At 41.4% G+C, this 22799-nt stretch overlaps 1 pseudogene; it reads left to right on the forward strand.

Annotated features, from left to right (window-relative positions):
• The first annotated feature begins 666 nt into the window (after positions 1-666).
• On the forward strand, positions 667-783 carry LOC136643465 (5S ribosomal RNA; annotated as a pseudogene).
• The last annotated feature ends 22016 nt before the right edge of the window (positions 784-22799 follow it).

Consider the following 22799-nt stretch of genomic DNA (forward strand, 5'->3'; position numbering starts at 1 on the left):
TGCAGGAGACAAAAAGTGACGGAACAGTGGTGTGACTAATGCATCTGGCATCCAGGGGCACACAATTTTTTTTAACTATAATTTTATTTTAAAACACCAGAAATTAACAAGTACAAACTCAGAAAGTTAGAAATAGAAATAAAAATAAAAACAAATATTGAAAGTTGTGTGGCAAGTGTGGAGTTCTGAATCGACATTTCTTTGGTCTTCTACAAAATCAAATAACATATTACGTATCATATCTTAAACAGTCTATTGGTTATGTCTAAAATACATTTTATCTACAGAAAAAGTATATCTATATATCAATTATCTACTCATCAAATCCATAATTCATTAGACCCATTTTTCCCCTCATGTGCAGGAAGTTCATGAATGGTTTCCAATTGCTGATATAAGTCTTTACTGACTTCTCTTAAAGAAAAATCATAAGTTTGTCCATTTCAGCAAAATCCAGTATCTTTACTCACCATTCTTCAACTGAAGGTATCTCTGGAACCTTTTAATACTTAGCATACAATATTCTTTCTGCCATTATCATATATAGAAATATAGTTTCGAAATCTTTCTGAATCCAATCGAGTATTCCCAACAAAGAAGCTTCTGATTTCATTTGCAAATTTACCTTAAGTATCAGTTGCATTTGCTGGTATATCAAAGTCCAATATCAGCAACTGTTACCCTGCACATGCCCGATCTCGTCTGATCTCGTAAGCTAAGCAGGGTTAGGCCTGGTTAGTACTTGGATGGGAGACCGCCTGGGAATATCAGGTGCTGTAGGCTTATACCATAGACTTTTGAGACTGAAGGTTGCCAACCATCATCAAAGTCCAATATTTTTTCACTTTGGTACAAATCCACCACATATGATAAAACAGGGGCACACTTGTTGTTTACAGGGCCCAACATGAGGCCTGACACAAATTTTTAACACCTCCCTCCCCAAGGTGCTAGAGTCTTCTGGTCTTATCTGGAAGGTGATCTGATGTCCAGGGAGGAGTGCTGCCTCTGGAGTGTTATGAAGGGCTTGGCTTCCCACTGGAGAACTGGCACCCTGCACATAGCCCAGAGGTCTGGAATTTGGGTCCCTGTACCCCCAGGCCCCCCCTTAGCTATGTTCGCGTGACTAAAAAAGCACTAGAAGAGGACATGGCCCATGGATCCATTGCTTAGTGGTAGAGCACATACTATGTGCATTTGATGGGCCCTGAATTCAATCCTTGGTATTTCCAGGGTAGGGAATTACTTTGTTTGAAACCTTCTAAAGACACAGCCAGTCAGTGTAGCCATTGAGACAAATAGACCAATTGTCTGAGTCAGTTGAAGACAGTTTCATATGGTCTGCTTATTCATTGGGAGGGGGGAATAGGTGTTTATGCATACATAAGCATCTGTCAGTCCTAATCTTGGCTTCAGACCTCTAGCTCAGTTAACCCTATTTGTTCCCCTCTTTCTTTTGGCTTGGCCCCATCCTTTAATCATGTATCAAATTATTTTTATACATTAATCAATCCATTACATAGGCGAGCCTTTATGTTAGCTCGTTTTAACATCTTCCCCTCGGCAGTTCATTCTGGCCGTTTTTTTAACATTCCACAGGAGAAAAGGCTCTGTCTCTTTTGTCATGAGTCACCTGATTTTTTGTTTCATATACTCTTTTTTTGTCCAGTTCATCTTGACATTCGTAATCATTATTTAAATTCTTGGATTTCTCCTGACCTAACCCCTTCTGATATTACCCTCTCTAGGTTCATGAGTGATGTTTGTGACTCTTTAACCACAGCTGTTGCTGGTTATTTATCTGAGATTCTTAAAATAACGTTGTCAGAATTTAAATAATTCTGGTATCTTGTTTTTAAGTTGTTGGGTCGGTATGCAAGTTGTTGCGACAATTGTAAAATATGTCTTAATTGTGTTGTGTTGATATGCCAATAAAGGTTTCAGACAGACAGACCTCTAGCTCAGTGGTATTTTGTACCTGCTGTTTCATAGCAGGTAAGGGGTCAAATTTATGCAGAAAGGAATAAGGAGAACTGAGAAATGGTATTATAGAATAGTCTGGCTCCCAGCAAAGCCTTCCAAGACATTTTTGCGGAAAAGTAGAAAAGGCTGTGATGAAATATTCTTCAGCTCTGATAGACACAGCATTGTCTATAGACACAGCTGATTGCCTGTTTCCAGTGCTGGCTGCTGCACTTTCTTTATTTGCTCTAGTCCTAAGGAGAAGAAGTAGCAGTTGAGTGCAATCTCTTCCCTGCATTTCCACCATGGACTCTTACCATGCACAACTGATGCACTTGTTCCTCAGCTGTGATAACAACAGTGTAGCTCCTTTTACCAGGGACATTGATGTCTGCTCCTCTGAATCCCAACTTTGGCCTTTGTGCCACTGTTGGGGACACTGATCCAATCTTGGGAGAGGGACAGTATCCTCTTCCTCTGCATATCCTCACTGGCATACCTGGCTATTTTTACGCCTGGCTGTTTTTATGTGATGTGATGATGTCACTGCAATTACAGTGCGTCCCGTTCCGGAAACTGCAGTGGATACCAAAATCAGTGGATACTAGGGTCTACCTTTAAATACTTTGTAACAAGGTATTGGGCAGGAGGTCTGGTCTAGAGGGTTGAGCCTCCATTTGCCTGAAGATAACATCCGAAGGTCGCCAGTTTGAGGCCACCGGCACTATGAATGGTGAGACCTTGAAGCAGCTGACAAGCTGAGCCAAGTTATTCCACCTGCTCTTTGGAAGGAGCTGCTTGTCAGCCTGTGTGGGAGGAGGCCAGAAAGTGATAACAGACCACAAAAGTTCCATCTGAACTGTTGTGTGGTTCTTGAAAGATAGAACCTTTCTTTAATTGTAAAAATCCCTACGGGGATTTAAACAGCCTGCCTATGTAAACCGCCTTGAATTAAAGTCTGAGGAGAAATCTGATGACCAAGAAAGGCAGTATATAAATACCTGTATTTATTATTATTATTATTATTATTATTATTATTATTATTATTATTATTATTATTATTATAGACGCAATTATTATTATAGACGCAATACTGCATTCAGCCACTAAATGGGGTGAATAATGGAATCTAATGAAATTATTCAATTAGATTCCATAATTCAACCCATCTAGGGGATGAATGAGGAATAGTGTTTATATAATACATTCTGGGGTAACAACGGAGGAGCAAAAAACCCAGAAGTGGATCTTTAAAGCTATCTTTAAACCCAAGAAGCTTGCAACGGGTGCAGTTTAACAGTGGGAAGGTAGAAAATGAGATTTTGGTGCTTTTTTCTTCTTGTTACAAGATATTTAAAGGTGGACCCTGGAATCAGTGGTGAATCAAATCAGTGGATACTGAGGTTCCACCTGTACTTCCAGTTGTGCACCACTATGAGTGCTTGCCTACTTTTTCGCTTTGAAAATAAAAGTGAAAGAAGTGGATAGCTGCTCAGAGCAGTGTGCAATGGCTCCGAGTGGATGTGAGGGCATGTAGGAGACCCTTTATCAGCGAACATCATTTCTATTCACCCCAGCATTCCTATTCAACCCAGTGTCCTTTCCAGTGCCTCTTTTCTGGTATCTCGTCTGCAGTTTTGTTTCTTTTATGTTTGTGAGCCCTTTTGGTATAGGGAACCATGTTTTCATTCACTTTCATTTTGCTGTGAGAACTTTTGCTTGTTAAAGAGAGGGATATGTATTTTTAATCATTTTGAAGAAACAGGATTCAAAGGTAAGTTTGTAAACAGAATGTCAGGTTAAAGATTAAAACCAAGCTGGCAGAATTGGTGGGAAATGGACACATTGTATGGGTCTTATGACTGACAGGTTATGCTAAGGGAGAGAGAAGACAGAGTTTTGTCTGTCACAGATGACTACAGTAATGTACACCAGTTACTCAGTAACGACAAACTGTGGAGACTTGAGTATGCTAGGACTATCTAGATCAGTGATGGGGATGAACCCATGACATGTGTTTCAAAGGTGACATGACATAACGCTTTGAGTGACACACCAGCATTCAACCAATGGCGGTGCAAAGAACCCTTCTTTGCGACAATTGGGACCTCACAGTCTGTGGAAGGCAATCAGCTGAGGAGGAGCCCCCTTCCTCCTCCTCCTGCAGGAGGAAGGGTGAGGTGGACAAAGCCCCTGCCAATGCAGCCATTTCTTTTGTGCAGACCGTGAGAAGTTCTGATTGGCACAAAAAAGCATGCTGATCAGGACTTTTCATCACAGTCTGCAGAAAGCAATCGGCTAAGGGGAGGAGGGAGGGATGGGTATCCCTACAGCTAATTTTGTGCAGACTGTGATGAGAGAGGTAGGTTGTAGTTGTTGCTAGGATTTGTGAGGCAGTGTTCAAGAGGAAGAAGACACAAAGATCAAGAAAGGAACTTGTGGCTGGTGCAGCGCAATCCTAACTTGCACTGGAACAGGCAGGCCAGCGGGCCTGTACTGTATCCAGCACAAGGTTTGGGTGCTTAGTGTCTCAGCCCGGGGCAAGAGAAAACACTTCCCCTTATGGCAGGGAGAGTCACTGCAGCTCCAATGGGGCTACTTGAATCTGTGCCACCCAAATCGATGGCACAAATCTGAGCAGCTTGGGGCTGGTCCAGGCTACCCCAGGAATTGGGTTAGGATCCAGCATGCCCACTGCCTACCTTGAAACACCTCCCTCCCACCTCCTCCCCACCCTCCCCAGACCCCTGCGTTGGCCAAGCTTGGCTGACGCAAACTCACCTTCCCGGGGCCCACAACAGTGCAATAAGGCCGGTGCAAGTCTCTTGCACTGGCCTAACTGCCTCCAGAGTGGCATGAAAGTGCTTTACGGCACTATCGTGACACCCCTGGGCCTGTGCAAGGGACTTGCACTGGCCTAACTGGATTGTGCCTGTAATCACTTAAAATATTAGGGGAGAGAACTTAAGGAATCTTCCCCAGAAGCCACTTCTGAGCCAAGAGTCAAAGTGTAACTTGTCCGGACATTCACCTTTAATTTGAAAGAGACCTGTGCACTTAAAGCTCTTCCAGGTTAGTGAGGACTCAGGGCCAAATGCATGAATGCGAGCTATTTTGGCTAACAGGATATCAGGATGGAGCCAATGGGCAGGGTTCCATTCACCTCTTTCACATTCAGTCAATGCTCTAGAGGCAATGCGTGTGTAATGTTAATACCAAGATAGAATTGTTCATACAATTCTATTTCATTTTGAAAGAATTTATTGAAGATTGGTTAAAAATGCTTAGCGAAATGGGGTATTTAAATCATACTGGTGAAAACCCAGTGAGTTTTGAATGAAGACATTTTAAAGAAAGCAAAGGAAATGGAATGGGAGACTGTAAATCGCTTTCATCCTCTCATATATATAACTTATGCTTCCTCTCTGCTCTAGAGATGTGCTGTGTTGTATATGTTTTTCTTTCAAATACTATTCAAAAACATTAGCCCTTGGCAATGGAATAGGTATGAGTTATATTTTGTGGTAAAAGAAGGAAAAAGATAGTAGCTTATAAAATTGATTTGGTCAGCTCAGGTACTGCAGTAAGAAATAGGATCCTCAACACAATGGACCATATTAGGTGACATACAATTTTTTTCAGAGCACGAAAGTTTATTACCTCAGAAGATTCATGTACCAACTTAGAGTATACTTGATTTAACAGTTTTCCCCCCTCTCAGTTCTTACAGGTATATTATAGGACTTCAGCAGATATATTCAGAACAAAACTAAAGACCACAATTCTAAGTCCATTGATTTAATGCCGGTGAATTATACTTGGTGAATTATACTGTACAATCCACCGTACTTGGATCGTGCAGACCTGGCCACGGTGATCCATGCTACGGTGACATCGAGGTTAGATTATTGTAATGCGCTTTATGTGGGGCTGCCCCTGAAGACGGTTCGGAAACTGCAATTAGTGCAGAATGCGGCGGCCCGTGTGGTCACTGGAGCTAGGCGGTTTGACTCTGTCAGCCTGCTTCTCCGGGGGCTACATTGGCTGCCCATTCGTTTCCGGGCCCAATTCAAGGTGCTGGTTTTGACCTTTAAAGCCCTATACTGCTCTGGGCCAGGTTATCTTAGAGATCGCCTACTCCCGTACACTCCGGCTCGTCCTCTCAGGTCATCAGAGAAGGCCTTTTTACAAGTGCCGCCGCCTAAGGAGGTACGTGGGGCGGTGGCAAGAAATAGGGCCTTCTCAGTAGTGGCACCAATGTTGTGGAACTCCCTTCCCCTTGACTTGAGAATGGCTCCCTCTCTTGAGTCCTTTCGGCGAGGCCTGAAGACCTTGTTGTTTAACCAAGCCTTCTGATGTTATGGCCTTTTTAACATCTTTTATATATCTTTTAGTTGCTTTTTTACAGGCCCGATTCCTCTAAGAACTGCTGTTTTATGCTCTTTTATTGTGACTCTTCTGACTACTGTTTTTATGGGTTCTGCTAATGTGTTTTTTAATATGTTTTTATCTGTGAAATTATGTTTTAATTTGTTTTATATGTTGTTAGCCGCCCTGGGTCCCTTTTTGGGAGAAGGGCAGGATAAAAATAAAGTTTTATTATTATTATTATTATTATTATTATTATTATTATTATTATTATTATTATTATTAATGCCTACCTCTGTGTTGGATTACAGACATGTTTTAAAATGATAAACCTCACAAGCTGTTTCAGTAATAATAATATTACTTGCATTAATAATTATTAATGTTGCATGGAACAGCCAGAATTCTACAAATGTATCTCTGTGATTCTCAGGATCTTGGCTAGATCCCAAATCACAGACGATAACCAGCTCAGCACAGGCTGTGATGTTGTAGTGGTAGTAGTAATAGTAATAATAAAATTGCTGAATGTAAAAAGTCCTCACAGTATAAAGAAGACAGGCCATTCCTAAGTAGTCTTACAATCTAACATAAAAAATAAAAGTACAAAATAATTGAAAATTGGATAGGAATGCCAGAATTAAAATGTTAACATCTGAGTCATATGCTAGCTCAGTGATTCCCAAACTCTTGTCCCTTTAAGACAGTTTTAAGAACCTTCAGAGGACCCATAGGTAATGCCACCCATCACTTCTGGGTTCACCCTGCCACTGCTGCCACCAACTACAGAGCAGTAAGAAGCACCATAGAAACCCCTTTCTTACCACCCTGTAGTTGGCAGCAGTGGGAAGAAACTGGAAGTGATATGCACTGTCGCCTATGGGTCTCGGCTGGTCACCACCCCCCTTAAGGGGAGAGGATTTTTGAAATGTGGTATCTGGTGGATCATGACTCCTCTGGTTGGGAACCACTGAACTAATGACATATGCAGTTTGAAACTTTTTTGAAAAGCAGAGAAGATAATCACTTGATTGTTTGATTTTTTTAATGCTTTGGCAGGCATCCTTTTGTATGCAGGCACCAACAGAAAGGCTCTAGCCTTCTTACTGTGTTACTAGAAGGCACACTGTCACAAATTGCTCTACAGCACTTTTGTGACAGCATGCACCGGCAGAGCACTGCAAAAAACTCTGCTGTGATAACCTTCACTAAAATCTGGGGGGGAGGGGAATTTGTTATAGAAAGGCAAGGTCTTGTGAACATGGAGGAAAATTTCATGATGAAAAGAATACTTGGATGTAAGAGTCAAGGGGGAACAATAATTTAGTTGGGTGCCATTAGGCACTGCCAGTAAGACAGCATTAAAACCAAAAATTGAAGTGGTGCTGAAATGACAGACTCGACCTTTTGTGATAGCTCCCTTAGCTACTGCGTTCTGAAAGCTACATGGAGACCATGATTTAGCTAAAATTGGTTGGAATGGTGAGGGTGGGTGGGTGGATAAGGTTGTGGGTTTTATGAACAACCACGTTACCTTCTCCTCTCCCCTAATCTGAGCACTAGGCTGAAGAGCGAACTCCAGAATCTGGAACCCACGACAAATTCAGAAAGCTGAAGAACCTTCTGCAATGCAATGTTCAGAAGCAATATGACTCTGAGTACCAGTTGCTAGGCAACAACAGCAGGAGAGCACTCTTACCTTATCATGGCTTCTCAGAGGCATCTGGGAGAGCACTGTGAGAAGGAGGATGCTAGACTAGATGGACCTCTGGTCTGATTCAGCAGGGCTCTTCTTACATACTCACCTATCTTGGAGATCCAGGTACTTTTTTAATGAATGCATTTTAAAAGCCCAATTAGGCAACTACAGTTTCCATCTCCGAACGGAGCTGCAGATTTGTAACTTCCCTTTTCATGTGAAGGTGTTTTTCACTGCAGCATGTTGGGAATTGAGGGAAAAGAAAAACTAGATTGAAAGTTTGACTCCGAGATCTTGAGCCAGCTCTAATTTCAAAGGGTGAATGTTGTTTGGAATTTGTTTGCGATGCAGTCAGCAGAGACTTGCATGCGCAATATATTGTGCTGGAAAGAAGCAAGTGCTCTGATCTAGTCACAAGAGGAGAATTTTGATTTTTTAAAGCAAGACTTGTGTGTTCATTATTGCTGGTGGCTTTCATGTGCTGGCTGATCCTCCTCTGCCCACCCCTTCTGCTGAGATTGCACAGTGGTACAGTTTAATTAACTGTTGTTAATAAAGAACATCAGACTTTGTGACTTTTTCAATCCAAAATGCACTTGTTGGGCCTGTCAATTATTAAATATTCGGCATTCGGCTTCCAAAAGGGGGGTGAGAACCCTTAGTGAAAAATCCCAGAGGGGCACCTGAAACTTGACAAGCTTTTCAAGGAAGAGTTTTCCTTTAGCTGCTACTGTAACTTTTTCTTTCAGGTGGACTAGAATCTGACCAACAATAACATATTTTTCACTTAAGTTGACTGTACTGTGATAGAATCTCGCTTTATGTTAGCTTGTCTTTCCCTGCTAAAAGCAATGCTGAATCGACACTTGCCAATTTCCAACAGTCAAGCATGCAAGATGCCAGGCAGGGACATGCAGTGAGCTCCAGGACAGGGAAGGCAACACACACACACACTCTCCCCACTTAAGCTCCCCACTTAAATACACTGTCTCTTGTCCCCCCCCCCCGGAAATAAAAAAATAAAGCTCAGTCTCTGCGCACACTCTCCCCCTCCCCCAATAAATTTAAAAACAAAACTCTCCTCTTTTTCCCCCACCCAGAGCTGGAGAGAGCACAGGGCTCCTAAAGCAACTAAAAAATGGCTGCTTCTGTTGCTTTTAGACAAAGAGCTGGTCCATTGCAGAGGCTCCCAGCTTTTCTTCATATTTTTTTCGCAGAAGAGAAGCAACTCTTCCTGCTGCCTCCCCAGAGTTTAATGATGCAAATTTCTGGCTTTGATTGGCTAGCCAGCCGCTCTGCTTCTCCCCCCCCCCCATGAAGCTAGCTATGAACATAGCTTAACCTGCTGGAGTCTTCCTAATGGCTCCCCATAGACCAGGGGTGCCCAAACCCTGGCCCGGGGGCCATTTGCGGCCCTCAGGGACCCCCAATCTGGCCCTCAGGGAGCCCCCAGTCTCCAATGAACCTCTGGCCCTCCGGAGACTTGATGGAGCCTGCACTAGTCCGATGCAACTGCACTCAGCACGAGGGCCAACTGCTTGGCCTCTCATGTGAGCTGTGAGCTGAGGGCTCCCTCCTTTGCTTGCTGTTTTATGTCTGTGAAGCAGGAGTGGCAGCAAAGAAAAGGCCAGCCTTGCTTTGCACAAGGCCTTTTACAGGCCTTGAGCTATCATGAGACCTTCATTCATCCATATAAGGTCCATCTCTAATATATTAAAATTTATGTAAATTGATTCAAATTTTAAATGTAAATTAATTTTTTTTTTCTGGCCACCGACACATTGTCACAGAGATGATGTGGCCCTCCTGTCAAAACATTTTGGACACCCCTGCCAGAGATGGATGACACAAGTGTTGTCATTTTTATTTCTGGGCAAATGGAAACAGTTCTTCCTGATGTCCCTCTTGTCCGGTGTTTAAGTGCATAGATGTTTCTACCTGTTTTGTCCTTGCAAGCCACCATAGCAAATAGTATGATTGGCAGCTTTCCTTATTCCTTCTGTGCGTGTGTGTGTGTGCGTGTGTGTGTGGCAACTTCAGAAAGGGAAAAGGTATGTTCTTTCAACTTGTTAGGGTCCTTTATTTTTCTTGCTGGGTTAGGTAAGACTCTGTCTTCCTTGCCTACCCTGACTGCACATCACTGATGCCAGGAGCATTGGAGTATGTGTCTAACTATCAGATGTGGAGCTGAATACACTCGCAGCTTGGAGGGGGAACCTCCTTCTCGGGTGTTTTTTGGAGGCTGCACTCATTGGATCAGGATCATTCTGATGTCCCTGGAGTCCTCTCAGCCTGCCCTTTCCGACGGACTAAGGAAAGTGTGCCTACTCACGAGTAAACGCGGCCATGTAGTTTTGCTTGCTTTCCATAGGGCTGAATAGGGACCTCCTTCTCTGGTTTTTTCTGGGGGTTGCATTTACTGAATCGGGACCATTCAGGTGTCGTTGGATTCCACTCAGCCTGCCCTTTCCGATGCACTAAGCCATTTCAGCTACTCGCGAGTAAACGCACGATACAGCTCCCTTTCACTTTCCATAGGGCTCCGTGCATTTTTTCCTTCCTGTTTTTTGGCCATAACCTTTGAAGGAAATGAGCTATCTCAACGGGGTTTTTTGCATTGTGTTCCACTGGCCATTCTGCATCCATCGGTGTATGGCATGACTCAGTAGCCCCTAATGGTGCGATTTTAGCGCATCACCCCCAAGGCGTATCACACACACACCCGTGTGTCACCTGGTGCGGCCTGCACCCCCTGCATCTCCCTAGCGATGCCACTGGCTCTATGGGAAGGGAAAGGAAGCCAAGTGGCCACATTTACTCGCGAGTAGGCGACCTTGCCTTGCTCTGTTGAAAAGGGCAGGCTGAGAGGACTCCAACTCAGAATGGTCCTGATCCAATGAATGCAGCCCCCATAAACACGCGAGGAGGAGGTCCCTCGCTCCCAGCTGCGAGTGTATGGAGCCCTATGGGAAGCGAAGCAGCCTCACGGTCGCGTTTACTCACGAGTAGGCAGATGTGCCTTGGCTGGTGCTCAGGCCAGGCAAAGGGGAATGTGAGGACACCAGAATGGTCCCAATCCGATGGGACTGGAGCACAACAAAAGCCCCAGAAGGCAGCCTTCCCCCCCACTAGAAAGGACCAACAAAGAGGCTTGAACTGGTAAGGGGAAAGTTTTCTATTTTGCACTTGCAATGTTTCCCTCACAGTCCAATCCTACCCACGCTTTCCTGGGAGTAAGTCCCATTGACTCTAATGGAACTTACTTCTGAGTAGACAGGCATAGGATTGGGCTCTCAGACTTGTAAACCAGGTAGGTCTTTCTATTGATGTGCTTGAAATAGAAAGACTTTAAACTGGGCACTGGGGAGGGCTGAAGATCTCACTGATTCTTGGGGGGGGGGGTTATTGCAGGCAGACTACAGAGAAAACGCACTTGGTGGAACAGGGCTGGCTCCCCCTTATTTAACCCCCAAAGTATGTGTATGTTTAGTGTTTGTTTATTGTGTTGTGTTATGTTTTTGTTTTGTTTTTTTCTTTAAAAAAATGACAAATCTGCTGGCAAAATGCATGTTCTGCCTGCAGGAGTGCTCTGCGATGGCAAGGGTGATTAGGCCACCAGCACACATGGCTGGCAGCAGTGCCAATGAGCCAATGGAGGAAATAACCATGACCAGCACCAGTAAGTTGACAGTGGGGGGAATGGGGTGGGGAGGAGGAGGAATGGGGGAGTTTCTGGGCAGGTAGGAGTTGGGAAGAAGGTTGAAGGGAGGGGTGGATCCTGGTTGCACCAGCGTATGCCAGAATCCTATCCCTTTTCCCCAGTTTCCTCTTCCTTCCTCTCCTAGGTTCTGCTCCAGCAAAATAGCTGGGGCAGATCTGAGGAAACCCATTGGAGTAGCAGAGGCTTTCCCCAGGGTAAGGTAAAATTGTTCACTTACTTTGAGGAATCCTATGAGACTTCTCACCTGCAGGATGCACACATGCTCCATCGCGTGGCTGCTTTGGTGGGGGAGAATTTAGTTAGGATTGGGCTGTCCCTATCCAATCTTACTTACACAAACATACACCCAGAATGGCCAGTCCTGATGTCACACAGTCTTTCAGGCAAGGCATGTGCCTGTTGCCTTATTCTCTTGCCCAGTCATCTCCAATAAACTGCTCTTTTCAGTTCCCTTTTCACTCTTTTCGCTGACCCTTGTTTTCTTTCTCCTTGCATCACTCTCTCCTCTCCTTGGAGGTTATCAATCTGCAAATCCAATTTTATCTCTTCCTCCTTTCTTAGATAGTTCAATGCTCCTCCAACTTGAGTGGTAATCACTTATTGCGTTATCCTCTCTTGTCTCTGGTTTGTCTTGAGACCGCAGTGTTATGCTACAATTGATGCTCATGCTGCATTAATATACAATACAATACAATAATACCTTTATTGGCATATAAAATTTCAACAATCTGCATTTATATCAGGAGCTGGTCAAGCCAGACTATGTGTCACTCAGATTCAAAGGGTTGCCAAGGAGAGCCAGATTAAAATGTGTGTCAGGAAAAAAAATAATATATTTCTTGAAATATAGGATGTAAATAAAAGTAAATAAAAATGTTAGTGTGTTAGATTAGAATGGTTCCATATACAGGTCATGAATTTGCAAGAAATCTTACTAAAAGTATCCCATCAGGTTGTTGTGGATTCTCGACTTCCGGTTGAGTCACGGAGCTCTGAACAGGCCCTGGTGAGAACGGGGCTAACGGGAACTTCTGCTTTCTTTGGTTGGAGGGCATTTAAAAGCCCACCGACGTCCTCCCCCAGGTAGGGGAAGGGCTGGGGACACCTGAGACCCGAGGGGGGTGTGCGTTTGGCGATAGAGGAGCTCTGAATAGGGGTTTCTCTATCTGCTTTGAACTCCCCCCCAGTGAAGGCTTCGCTAAAATCGCAGCAGGAGTTACCTGGGTCAAGAAATTTGGCTTAAGATCCTCGCTGACTCAGCCTCTTGATTTATATGTGAAAAAAAATTGGCAAAAAAGAAACAGCGTTTGAACCGGAGATTTAATGGTGATAAGGAGGCTTTGGGAAGGAGACGACAAATGCGAGATCTGAGGAGGAGGAGGAACGAAGAAAAGACATCAAGCTGATTGGTCAGTAAGGAATGAAAATATCGTGAGATTGTAGCCTGGAAGTGAGATTTCGCCATTGAGAGAAGGTCATATAGCAACAGGAAGTGGAGGAGCAGCCATTTTAAGAGGGTCAGAAGATTGGGAGGAAATATTTGAGTGGACATTTTGAAAGAGGTCAAGAGAAGACAGGAAGTGAAGAAGTGGACATTTTGTGAAGAGTACTACAAAGACGTCGCGTCCGCCATTTTGACTAAGGGAAAACTTAATGTCAATATTAAGTTGACTATACAGCATTATAGAAAGTGGGAAATACTGAGTTTTGATAGGGAAACGCTTGCTACATGTCGTATGACTTTAGAGAGAGACAAAGAGCACTTACCTGGAGCGGCTCGAAAATGGCAAAAAAGGGAGATAAAGATCTGCAAATGGCAATGGAAAGTTTAGAGAAGAAACTTAATGACTCTATGAAAGAAATGTGTACCAAAATAACAGAAAATCTGGAGAAAATGATGGACGGAATGAAAGGATTGATAGGAGACCTCAAAAATGAAGTGATACAAGTTAAAGTTGAGTTGAAGACAGTAAATCAAAAAGTACAAGATATGGAAAAGAAAACACAAGAAGTAGAGGGAAAGATTGACAGAGTGACTAAGAGATACTAAGAGATTTGAAGATTATATGCTGAAATTGGAATGTTATGCTATGGAGACCCATCTAAGGCTGAGAGGTATGCCAGAGAATTTAATGGAAGATACAAAAGAAGATAGAAAAGAAGTGATTAGAATCTTGGCAGAATTTATAGATTTACAACCTGAGGAAATGGAATATCAATGTGACATGGTGTACCGAATAAATTCCCAGTATGCCCGCCAAAAGAACCTGCCTAGGGATATAATAGTGCAATTAATAACAAAGAGAACTAAAGAAGAAATATTGAGAAAGCACTATAGGGACCCTTTGAAGGTAAAAGGGGTAGAAATTGGGATCATGAAAGAACTACCAAGGAAAGTGGTGCAAGATAGGAAAAAATACAGAAAATTGACAGACAAGTTGAGAGGTAAAGGCGTAAGATATAGATGGGAAATTCCACAAGGATTAAGTTTTTATTTGAAGGGTGCACGGATTACAATTAAAACAGTTAGGGAGATGGAAGATTTTTTGGTGAATAATAAAGAAGATTTGGACTAAAAAAGAAATAAAGTTTAATTTTATATCAACGATGGAATACAAACTAATTTCTTGGAATGTGAATGGACTAAATTCACCACAGCGACGAAAATTAATTTTTCATTGGATACAAAATATTATTTACTTGCAAGAAATACATATTTGTAAAAAGGATTATAAACTTTTGAAAAATAAGAATTTGTGGGAAGAATTCATCTCAGCAACAAATAAAAAAAAAAGAGGAATTTTGATGTATTTAAAGAAAGAGCTAGAACCAAAATTAATTTTTAATGATGTAGAAGGAAGATATTTGGCAATAGAAGTTATGTTGAACTACAAAAAGACATTATTAGTTGGAGAATATGCACCAAATGGAGCTAAGGATGGCTTTTTTGGAGCGTTAAAATTGGATCTGGGTCAGATCTATTATGAACAAACAATATTGATGGGAGATTTAAATGGAGTTGTGGATTTTGAATTAGACAGGAAGACTAAAAGTAAACGAAAGGAAGGCAAACTACCAGTATCTTTTTTTGAATTGATAGAGCAAGAAAACTTGGAAGACATATGGAGGAAATTAAATCAAGGAGTGCGAGATTATACATTTTATTCGGCAAGGCATGAATCTTTTTCGAGAATAGATGTGATCTGGATGTCTAAAGAGTTAACCTTAATAACTAAGAGTGTAGATATACTGCCTAAGCAGAATTCTGATCATAATCCAATGATATGGAAGGCAGCAACAAAGGCTAGAAAGAAGATATGGAGAATTAACGAAGACTTATTAACAAAGCAGAAAAATGTTGAATATTTACAGACTGAGACCAAACACTTCATTCAAGCTAATATAGACAATGATGTAGAAATTAGGAAGGTTTGGGATGCATATAAGGCTGTGATAAGAGGAAACTTAATAAGTTTAAATAGTTGGGGGGAAAAAGAAAAAGAATTTAAGTATAAAGACATTCAGGAGAAAATTAAGCAAAAAGAAAATGATTTAAAGAGCAGGCCAGGGAAAAAGTCTATATTAAGAGAAATAAAGATTCTATAAGAACAACTAAATGCATTAGCATTAAAAGAAATGGAATGGAATTTGAAAAGACTCCAACAAAAATCTTTTGAAGGAGGAAATAAACCAGGGAATTTTTTGGCATGGCAATTGAAGAAAAGAAAAGAGAAAAAAATTGTTACAAAGATCTGTCAAGATGGTAAAGATATAGTGGATCATCATGGAATAAAAAGATAGTTTTATAAATATTATGCCAGATTATATGGAAAGCAAAAAATAGACAAGGTGGCAATTGAGACATATTTGTCAAAGCTAGATGTGCCAAAGATAAAGGAAGAAATTAAAGACAGATTAAACGATAAGATTACACAAATGGAGATATTGAAAGCCATACAAGATACCAAGCTGGGAAAAGCTCCCGGCCCAGATGGCCTAACGACAAAATTCTATAAAGCTTTAAAATTAGACCTGGTGGTCATGTTAGAGAGTCTCCTGAACGAGATTTTAAAAAAGGGATTTATTCCAGACACATGGAGAGAAGCAAATATTTCTTTGATACCAAAAGAGGCACAAGACTTAACAAATGTCAAGAACTATAGACCTATCTCACTTTTAAACAATGATTATAAGCTTTTTGCAAAGATAATGGCGGAAAGGTTGAAGGAAACGTTAAGTGAGCTGATATCGGAAGAACAAGCAGGTTTTTTGCCAAATAGGCAAATAAAAGATAATTTGCGAATGGTGATAGAGGCTGTAGAATTTTATGACAAGCACCCAGAGAAAGAAGTTGCCTTTTTTTTTGTTGATGCTGAAAAAGCATTTGACAATCTGAATTGGGACTTCCTGTTGGAATTAATTGACAAGATGGGTTTGGGCGAGAACTTTGCAAAGGCAATTAAGGCAATATATAGTGACCAGAGAGCCTCGTTGACTATAAACTCTGATAACACAGAAAAATTTAAGGTTGAAAAAGGTACAAGACAAGGGTGCCCTCTGTCTCCATTGCTTTTTATAATGGTGTTAGAAATTTTATTTTTACAGGTCAAAGAGGACTCTGAAATCTCAGGTTTGAAATGTAGAGGTTTTTCATATAAATATAGAGCCTTTGCAGATGATGTGTTGTTTATAATAGAGAACCCAATGAAATCACTGTCAAATCTGTTAGTAAAAATAAAGGAATTTGGAGATTTAGCAGGCTTTTATGTAAATAAATCAAAGTCCAAGATTCTATGTAAAAATGTCAGTAAAGATAAACAAAAAGATATAGAAAACCTGATCGAATGTGAAGTAGTGCAAAGAACGAAATATTTAGGGGTGGAGTTAACAATGAAGAATATAGATTTGTATAAAAATAATTATGAAAAACTGTGGAAACAAATCGACAAGGATATGTTAAGATGGAATAAGTTGAATTTATCATTACTAGGTAGAATCTCTGTGATTAAGATGAACGTGCTACCAAGAATCCTGTTCTTTTTACAAACAATACCGATAATTAGAGACTTCAAAATGTTTGAGCATTGGCAGAGGAAGCTTTGGAATTGTGTGTGGGCAGGAAAAAAACCGAGAATTAAGATGAAGGTGTTGTGTGATGCTAAAGAACGAGGAGGATTTCAACTGCCAAATTTTAGGTTGTATTATGAAGCAGTTTGTTTGTAATGGCTTAGTGAATGGTTAAATCTAAAAAACAGAAAACTTTCTTCTTTAGAAGGTCATGACAAGATTTTTGGGTGGCATGCATATTTGATGTATGGGAAAAAACAAATGGATGGACACTTCATGCATCATTTCATAAGAAGGAGTATTTACATGGTCTGGGAAAAATATAAAAAATGCCTGGGAGAAAAAAAGCCGCTATGGATTGTTCCAGCAGAAGTTATAAAACCGACATCAACCTCTCAAGGAGAAGATTGGTTACAGTACAAAGATATTTTGGACATGGAGGGAGGGAAGGTGGAATTAAAGAAAAAGGACGATTTAACTTTTAGGTATGACTGGTTTGGGTACAGACAGATTAAAGACCTATTTGATGCAGATAAGAGAACTGTTGGTTTTAGGGGAAAAAATTCTGAACTAGAAGAGATACTGCTGGGAGAAAAGAAAAAGCAAATTTCAAAGATCTACAGACTGATAAATGAATGGTACACTGCAGATGAACTTGTAAAAGTACAAATGGTGAAGTGGTCAGTGAATGTAAATAAAGAAATAATGATGACATCTTGGGAGCATCTCTGGAAGAAATCATTAAAGATCTCGATATGCAATAATATAAATGAAAATTGCTATAAGATGATGTACAGGTGGTATTTAACTCCAAAAAAACTAGCAAATATGAATAATAAGTTATCTAACAAATGTTGGAAATGTGAGTATGAGGGGTCTTTCTACCATATGTGGTGGACTTGTAAAAAAGCAAAGCATTTCTGGTCAGAGATATTTATAGAGATCACGAAGGTATTAAGATACACAATTTATAAGAGTCCGGAATTGTTCTTGCTAGGTTTAAATTTAGAGGTAATAGCAGTCAATGATAGAACTTTATTATGGTATATGGTGACAGCAGCAAGGATGATATATGCGAAGTATTGGAAGCAAGAAAAAGTGCCTGATATAGACGAATGGCTACAAAAGATGATATATATGATGGAAATGGATAAAATTACGAGAAGTTTAAATGATGAAATGCTAGAGAAATTTCATTTGGAATGGTATAAATTTGAAGCCTACTTGGAGAAAAATTGGAAGGTCAAGGGTTCATTAATGTTATTAGAATGTTAATAAGAACTATACAATGAACAAAAGTTTATCTTGGTAAAAAAATAAAATGATAAATGGTTAAAATGTTGTGGGAAGTCTGGGGTGGGGAGGGAGGGGGGAGTGGAAATGAAATTTATATTGAAGTAAAGAAAAATATGTAGAAATGTAAGGAGTGAATTGAAACTTGATGTTTTGGATCTACTATAGATATAATGTATTGTGAAAATTTCAATAAAATGTATATACAAAAAAAAAGGTTGTTGTGGATTCTCAACTGTGCATGGATCATCTCTTCAGTTGGGCTGGTAACAAGAAACCTGTGAAAGATCACTGACACCTTGAGATTACAGTTTCCCAACACTGAACCTCTACACACAGAATGAAAGTCTCTCCAAAAGGTCAATGTGCATTCCTCATACCTTTGAAAATGGAAATCCCCAAATCAATTCCAAACATGTCAGAATTTCTTAGCCTTCCTCGATCATATTATCTGGTTCATGCACACACATGCACTCAAACATATCCATCTAGTAATTATTCGAAATCAAAAATCCAAACTGACTTTTGACATGGGTAAAACTCTTCTCCTTTTATCAGAACAATAGAATCAGAAGTCATCAAATTGTTTGGCAGGAGATTTAAACGGAAGGACATCACACAATGCATAATTTACAGAATTGACTTGCACAAGATGTGGTGGTGGCCAGGGATGGCTCAGACGGCTTTTAAAAGGATTTGTTCAAATCACGGAGGACAACTCTGTCACTGACTACTAGTTATGATGGCTCTGGGTTCAGTGGCAGTGTGCCTGTCAATACCCTTGTAGGAAAGCAATAACGGGAGAGGAACGTGCATTCATCTTCTGCTTATGGGCTTCCATAGCAACAGTCAGGCTCAGTGGCATAGCTAATGATCGTGTAGTCCTGTGCCAAGCTCAAAATGTTGTGCGGAGGTGATGTCACAACTGGAAGTGACATCACACCCAGGCTTCTTAAAAAGTGAAAACTGGGAGGAACCCACCTTCAGCCCCCAGCAGCTCACCACCCACTTGCTCTGCTGCTTCCCCTCAGTGGCATAGCTAAGTCAGTGGCATAGCTAAGGCATCTGTCTGCTACCCAGGTCAAAGAACATTTTGTAGCCTCCCCCTGCATGATAAAATAAAATTTAATTAAGTACGTAAGTAAAAAGGTATTTGTTCCATGCTGTATCATAATAACATCTCATTGGCACTCAGAACAATCAGTCTCATAGGTCACTTTGGAGTTAATAATAAAAATAATAATACAGGTATTTATATACCGCCTTTCTTGGTCTTTATTCAAGACTTTATTCAAGACGGTTTACATAGGCAGGCTAATTTAAATCCCTGTAGGGATTTTTACAATTGAAAGAAGGCTCTATCTTTCAAGAGCCACAACAATTCAGATGTTTCATTCTGATCTGGCCTGCATCCTGGCCTCCATCCTCCCACGCTCAGAGCAGATGGAATAACTCGGCTTCAGCTTGTCAGCTGCTTCAAGGTCGCATGGTGCCGGTGGCCTCGAACTGGCGACCTTGTGGATGTTATCTTCAGGCAAATGGAGGCTCTACCCTCTAGACCAGACCTCCTGCCCAAGTTAAGCAAATCCACTTTTTGTTACACAAGACAGTTGTGTTTTCATTAATTGGCCATAACTTTTGAAAGAATACAGATATTCCAGTGCAGTTGGTTTTATTGCACTCTGCATTAAATTACCTTTCCAAAGATATATAACATGATTGTAATAGTCTTACAAACCAAAATTTTCACAATTTTGATCACTAGTGTCAAGCTCAGCTTGTTGCTCCCCTAAAGCTTGATGCCCCGTGCAATTGCTACCCCTGTGGGAAACAGAATGCTTGGTTAGATGGAACTTTGGCCTGGTCCAACCAAGTTTGTCTTATCTTCTCATATATCCAAAACTCAGAGAATTTTGGGCTCCCCTTCATGCTTCCTATGGGAGAATCCATAGAAGACCAAGGAACAAAATGATGTTCCAAACTGGGACAAAAGCAGCTGGATTATGGAGGAGCTTCAACACCAGTGTGGTTCTGATCCCAATTAGGCCCCCTTATGCAGTAATTTAATTAGAAAGGACACTTTCCCCATTCCCTGCAGCAGTTTTTCTCCATTTTTAGTGTGCATGTATGTGCACAGACCCTTTAATATTTAAGACAAAAGAGAAAAACTTGGGCCAAACAAATGGGTCTGTGGTAATGTGTTATTTGTTCCTTAGTCATCTGAAAATTCAAGCAACTTTGAACTCAACCATTCTCTAGGAATAAAAATGTTTCACTCCCATGCCCCCCATTAAAGACACTGAAGCTGTATTCCTAACCACACTTTCCTGAGAGTAAGCCCCATTGAACAAAATAGGCCTTACTTCTGAGTAGACCTGGTTAGGCTTGTGCCCTGAGTTCTCTCAAGTCTCATGTCCTCTCAAGGCTTGTTTTCCTGACAAAGTTCTGGAAAAATCCCAGAACAAAACATTGGATTTTTAACAGCATGAATTTTAATCCTTTGATACAATCATGATCTTCTTACCCAGATATGATAAATTATTGGATTATTGCTGGTCATGAAAACCTAAGCATGTACACAGAGTTCTGTTGGTAGAATGGGCCACTTTATTAACTTTATTAACAAACAAACTTCAGCAGAGTTCTTAACTCCTCCCAAATTGTGCGGCTTCTAATCAGGGGAGATGGAGCTACCCGTCTACCGTGTATGCGCAACCTCCTGATTCTAGAAATGGGCTATATCAGAATGCCAGATGCAAGGGAGGGCACCAGGATGCAGGTCTCTTGTTATCTGGTGTGCTCCCTGGGGCATTTGGTGGGCTGCTGTAAGATACAAGAAGCTGGACTAGATGGCCTGATCCAGCAGGGCTGTTATGTTCTTACCTCCCATGTAGGGATACACCTGATTCCAGGCTGTGACAGGTCTGTCGTACCTCTCACTGTCAACCCCTCAAGGGGTTGGGGAAGCTAGGTAACACTAGCCCCATGGGACAAGTACTATGTGTGCCTTTGCATACCCAGCCAGAGGGTTAGCCAGCCCACGTCACCAGGTGCAGTTGGAGGGCTGCTCCTAGCCAGCTACCTGCTGAAGGGTTGTTGGGTGGGGAATCACTGTTGAAGTCCAACTGAGCAGGCTGACTCGGCGTTGCCTTGTGGCCTGGCTCCTCCTCAGCCAATTGGCTGGGAGCAGCCCTCCAACTGCACCTGGTGTAGGGGTGGGACTAAAATCAGCAGCACAATATTGTATGCCACTGGTGTTTTTGTATACGTAAACAGTGATTTTTAGTGTATGCTACTTTCCCCATAAATGCATAATTTTTTCATTACTTTCATTTTCTTCAGGCTAGCTAACTCAAATAATTACCATGAAATACATTATAAGTTGTCCTCTGTTTAATTACAAAGAGAAACAGAACCATAGCAATTAACCTTTCTGTGTGGAAGCAGAAAGAGGTTATGTGGCTGAAGAGTTCACCAGTAATTACAAGCAGCAGAACGTCTGCGGCAATTGGGCTGCATGCTTTTGAGTGTAGCTTAAAAAACACCAATTTGTTTGTCACCCTGCTGATTTTATTGTTCCGTGAAATACTTACTCCTCAAAGGTTGCAATCTATGATGGAGTTCCTTAAATGCTTCAAGTCACTGCAACATGGTAGTTAGATGGTCTGGTTCCAACGGCAGAATTGAATGAATTGTGCCCTGGATCACTGTGAAAGTAACCTATATTTTTATCATATTTTCATCTGTCCAAAGCAGTGATTTTCAACCTTTTTCATCTCATGGCACACTAACAAGGTACTAAAATTGTCAAGGCACACCATCAGTTTTTGGACAACTGACAAGGCACACCTTGCTGTTGGTGGGGGGGGGGGTCATATCCCCAATAGTTCTATTAATAAATGACCCTCCACCAAACTCCCATGGCTCACCAGGGGACCATTTGCGGCACACTAGTGTGCCACGGCACAGTGGTTGAAAATGGCTGGGCTAAAGGAAGCATTGTACCTGGACATAGTTCTGTTCAGGCACTCCAGCTATTGGCTAAATTCACAGTTGCAGTGGAAAAAATGGTGCAATAGTGCAAATGTTTATATATACAGTATTTATAAGTTTAAGGGTGCAGTCCTAATCCCTTATTCCAGCACTGTCATAAGGGCAATGCAGCTCCTAGGTAAGGGAACAAGCATTCCTTTACTTTGAGGTGGCCTCTGTGAGTGACACCCAACTGCAGGGTGCAGCACACGTCCTATTGGCACAGCTATGCCAGTGCTGGAAAGCACTGACATAAGGGGTTTGGATTGCGTCCTAAATGTTGTTGTCCCGTCGTTGTGTCCAACTCTTTGTGACCCCATGGACCACAACACGCTAGGCCTCCCTGTCTACCACTAACTTCCAAAAAACCCTTCATAGAAAACCCTAGATAACAGAAAACTTCATAGAAAACGCTATGGACTTGAATATATTTAAATACTGTGAATTTAACGACTCACTCCTACCTATGTGTGGCAATGCAGCAGTGGTGGCGCAGCCTCTGCTGTATCCCACAAGAGCATGGGTGTCCAAACATTTTGGCAGGTGGGCCACATCATCTCTCTGACACTGTCGGGGACTGGGAAAAAAGAATTAATCTACATTTAAAATTTGACTAAGTTTACATAAATGGATTTATTAGAGATGGAACTTATATGA

This window comes from Tiliqua scincoides, chromosome 2 (genome assembly GCF_035046505.1).
Source record: "Tiliqua scincoides isolate rTilSci1 chromosome 2, rTilSci1.hap2, whole genome shotgun sequence".
Taxonomy (NCBI): Eukaryota; Metazoa; Chordata; class Lepidosauria; order Squamata; family Scincidae; genus Tiliqua; species Tiliqua scincoides.